Consider the following 4840-nt stretch of genomic DNA (forward strand, 5'->3'; position numbering starts at 1 on the left):
CCACGGTCGCGCGCTACGGAGCAAGGCGCGGAGACGAACAGCCGGGCAGATCCAGCACCACCAACTGTCCGGCTCCGCGACGCGCATGCGCAGGAGGGTCCGGTGTGCACAGTGGGGTTAATTGGAGGCGCAAGAGGCCGGGGACTGCACCTGTGCCCGCGAGGGGACTCATTCTCGCGAGAATGCGCGAGGTTGCTAGTTACTGTTGCCATGGGCGCGGCCGCGAAAAGGCGACGGTGTGCCGGATCCCTGGTTGAGGCATGACGCAGGCCGGAGTGTAGTGGCACGATCTTGGCTCACTGGCGCCTCGACCTCCTGGGCTCAAGCCATTCTCCTGCCTCAGCCTCCTGAGTAGGAGGGTCCACAGGCGAGCGCCACTACTTCCGGCTAGCTTACTTTTTTTTTTTTTTTTTTTTTTTGTAAAGACGGGAATCTCCCTGTTTCCCAGGCTGGTCTCGAAGTCCACGGCATAAGTGATCCGCCCTCCTGTGCCTCGCAGAGTGCGGGGATCACAGGCCTGAGCCCACCCCAGCCCCTTATGGGAATTTCATTTCAGACTGACCAGGCTTCAAGAGTGTCACTCTTAGGTCATCTCTTAAGGATGAGAATACATAGGTCCCAAGGGAGTAAGTGATTGATTCAAGATCCCACAAGTAGTGATCAATCTCTCTGATGTGAAGGTAGCCTTTTTCTCTTTAGTGAGTAATCTATGGGAGTGATACTTTGAAACCATATGAACATCCTCAACGGTCCATTGATCATTTCAGCCTGAATCAATTATTATTATGGTGGTTCAATTATTATTATGGAGTTTGAGACAAGCCTAGGCAATATGTTGAACCCCTAGAGAGATGATAATTCCAAGGGGAGAGGATGTGGAGGAGAAAAAGCTCTTCCGTAGAGGAGAAGACCAACTAATAAAGGTAGAATAGATGATAGATACAGAAAATCATCATCTTGGAACCACCATAATAATAATTGATTAGGCTGAAATGATCAATGGACCTTTGAGGATGTTCATATGGTTTCAAAGTATCACCCCCATAGATTACTCACTAAAGAGAAAAGGCTACCTTCACATCAGAGAGATTGATCAAACGGGGGATGGTAGGGACTGACATATACCCCCGGTGTGAGGCACAGAGAGGGACACAGAGATAATATTCTTGTAAAAGTGTGTAATTTGCCTCTCTTCACGACGAAACAATCAGGCAAATCCAAACTGAGAGACCTGAAAGACAACTGCCAGTCTTCAAAAATGTCAGTTTCTTGAAAGATTAAGAAAAAGGCTAGTGAACTGCTCTAGATTACAGGAAGCCAAACACGTGACACTAAAAGCAATGTGTGATCCTAAATTAGACCCTGAATAAAAACCAAACAAACAAAACCAGCTACTGAGGAGTTATTGGGACAATCGGGGAAATTTGAATAGAGAGTAGATTATCATTGCAACAATGTAAAATTTTCTGAGGGGGCCCTGGGTGCAGTGGCTCACGCCTGTAATCCTAGCATTCTGGGAGGTCGAGGGGGGCGGATCACTTGAGGTCAGGAGTTCCAAACCAGCCTAGCCAATATGGTGAAACTCCATCTCTAGTAAAAATACAGAAAATTAGCTGGGCATGGTGGTGGGTGCCTGTCATCCCAGCTACTGGGGAGGCTGAAGCAGGAGAATCACTTGAACCCAGGAGGTGGACGTTGCAGTGAGCCAAGATTGTGCCATTGCACTCCAACCTGAGTGACAGGGTGAGACTCCTTCTAAAAAATAAAAAAATCCTAAAGTTAGTGTACCTTCGTTATGCAGAAATGGCCTTGATTTTAGGAGACGCATGCTGAAGTATTTAGAAGTGAAATAACATGTATCTGCAACTAACCCTCAAATGGTCCAGAAAAAAGAAAAAACAAATATGAAAAAATGTTAACAATCGAGGTGGAACGTATGTGTGTTCATTGCACTATTCTTGAAAATTTCCACTGAGTTTTAAGTATTTTTGAAATAAAAGAAATAGGCCTGCACAAACTCTGTGATGCTCCACAGTACACAATACCAAGTTGCTGCTTGAATCAAAAATCAGATTTGCCCTCTGTGTGAAAGGTATTTGAAGTTGATAAGAGATAAGACACATGTCCCCAAGAGACTCATAATGTAAGACTTGGACAAATATCTGCTGAATGAGGCCAAATATGGTCAATGTCATAAGCAAAGTAGTATAACCTAGAAGCGGAAATAAAGTGAGCTTAGGAGTCCAAAGAGCTGAATTTGTGTCTCAGCTCTGCCAACTCTGTGGTCTTAGGCAAGCATTAACCTCTCTCTGCCTCAGTTTCCACATCTGTGAAATAGAACTAACTTAATATCTACTCAGAGGATTGTAGTGGATATTAAATAATGTATCCAGGCCGGGTGCCACGGCTCACTCCTGTAATCCTAGCAGTTTGGAAGACCGAGGCAGTGGATCGCTTGAGCCCAGGAGTTTGAGACAAGCCTAGGCAATATGTTGAACCCCATCTCTACAAAAAATACAAAAATTAACCGGGCACGGGTGGCCTGTGTCTGTAGTCCCAGCTACTTGGGAGGCTGAGCTGGGATGATCACTTGAGCCCAGGGAGGTCAAGGCTGCTGTGAGCTGTGATTGCACCACTGCACTATAGCCTGGCCGACAGAGGGAGGCACCATCTCCAGAAATAAATAATGTATCCACAGCACATAATTTACCTGGCATATGGAAAATGCTCATCAGTAAATAACATGTGAAAATAAAGGAGTTGGTTGGGCGCAGTGGCTCACGCCTGTAATCCCAGCACTTTGGGAGGCCAAGGTGGGCAGAACACGAGGCCAAGAGGTCGAGACCATTCTGGTCAACACAGTGAAACCCCATCTCTACTAAAAATACAAAAATTAGCTGGGCGTGGTGGCAGGCACCTGTAGTCCCAGCTGCTCGGGAGGCTGAGGCAGGAGAATCGCTTGAACCCGGGAGACAGTGGTTGCACTGAGCCAAGATCATGTCAGTGCACTCCAGCCTGACAACAGAGTGAGACTCCGTCTCAAAAATAAATTAATTAATTAAATAAAAAAAGAAAAGAAAAGAAAGGAGTGTAGACCACATGCGGTGGTTCACACCTATAATCCTAGTGCTTTAGGAGGCTCAGGTGGGTGGATCACCTGAGATAAGTTCGAGACCAGCCTGGCCAATATGGTGAAAACCCATCTCTACTAAAAATACAAAAATTAGCCGGGTGTGGGGGCACATGCCTGTAGTCCCAGCTACTCAGGAGACTGAGGCAGGAGAATTGCTTGAACCTGGGAGGTGGAGGTTGCAGTGAGCTGAGATTGCCCCACTTCACTCTAGCCTGGGCTACAGAGCGAAACTCCCTCTCAAACAAAACAGAACAAAACAAAAAAAAGAAAGAAAAGAAAGGAGTTTAAAAGCTATACAGGCAAAACTCACATTTTTCATATACATATGAATATTAGAGCCACAACTTCAGCCTATGCTGTAAGGCCAGGAGTAGAAGTGTAGGCTGAGCAACATAGTGAGACCCCATCTCTAAAAACATCGTTTTTAATTAGCTGAGGGTTATGGTGGCCTTCTGTAGTCCTGACTACTGAGCAGGCAGAGGTGGGAGGATGGATGGCTTGAGCCTGGGAGGCTAAGGCTAGAGTGAACTATGATCATACACTGTACCCCAGCCTGAGTGACAGACCAAGACCCTTATCTGTTAAGAAAAAAGTTTTTAATGGAAATTTCACAACATTCTGTTATCTGAAGGTTTTCTTCTGAAAGGACCCAACACCACCAGTCCCAGGTAATCCAGAAAGACCTGAAGCAAGAAGGTGATGAGAAGACCGTGAAGAAAGTCAGCTGCTGCAGGAAGGATCCGTCCTTTGCTTCCTGTCCCTCTAGTCCTGTCCAGTTAGCTGGGTCTAGATTCACACTTAATGTCCTTATCAAGACTGGCCTTCATTGGCCAGGCGCAGTGGCTCACGCCTGTAATCCCAACACTTTGGGAGGCTGAGGCGGGTGGATCATCTGAGCTCAGGAGTTTGAGACCAGCCTGGCCAACATGGTGAAACCCTGTCTCTACTAAGAATACAAAAAAAAAAAAAAAAAATTAGCTGGCATGGTGGCAAGCATCTGTAATCCCAGCTACTCAGGAAGTTGAGTCAGGAGACTCGCTTGAACCCAGGAGGTGGCAATTGCCCTGAGCAGAGATCGTGCCATTGCACCATTGCACTCCAGTCTGGGAAACAAGAATGAAACTGTCTCAAAAAAAAAAAAGAGAGAGAGAGAAAAAAAGACTGGCCTTCACCACCTCAGAACTACAGCCAAATAATGCACTGGTTCTCACATTCTCATTCCCCACTCACACTGCGATCTAAACTCTTGGGAAGTGTGGAAAGGGCTTTCTCGGTCCAAATCCTGATACAAATACCATGGCATTCTCCTGTCAAATCAATAGAATCAGAATTTTAGAGCTAGGAAGGGACTCTCAATGTCTTCCTTTAAGGAATGTTTGCTAAGCGCCTTTCGTGTCCAGGGCACGATGACAGTGCTCAGAGCTGCCATCCAGGGAGACACCCACGCGTCCGAGTGCAGAGTCCCAGGGAGATGCTGTCCCCAAGGGAGCAGGCTCCCAGCACAGGTCACCCACTGAGCCAAGGTAACCTTCTGGTCTTCCCCTGTGGCCTTGTTCAGATAAAAATCTTGGAAGGTTAGTATAGTTTTACTCTCACAGATTGAAAAACCAGCTGGGAACAGAAGCTCTTCTGTAAAGATTTCATAGCTCAGTTACCATGAGTGTAGGATATGATAAGATTCTAAAGCCAGCTGTGTAATTCAATTCC

This window comes from Mandrillus leucophaeus, unplaced genomic scaffold (genome assembly GCF_000951045.1).
Source record: "Mandrillus leucophaeus isolate KB7577 unplaced genomic scaffold, Mleu.le_1.0 Scaffold649, whole genome shotgun sequence".
Taxonomy (NCBI): Eukaryota; Metazoa; Chordata; class Mammalia; order Primates; family Cercopithecidae; genus Mandrillus; species Mandrillus leucophaeus.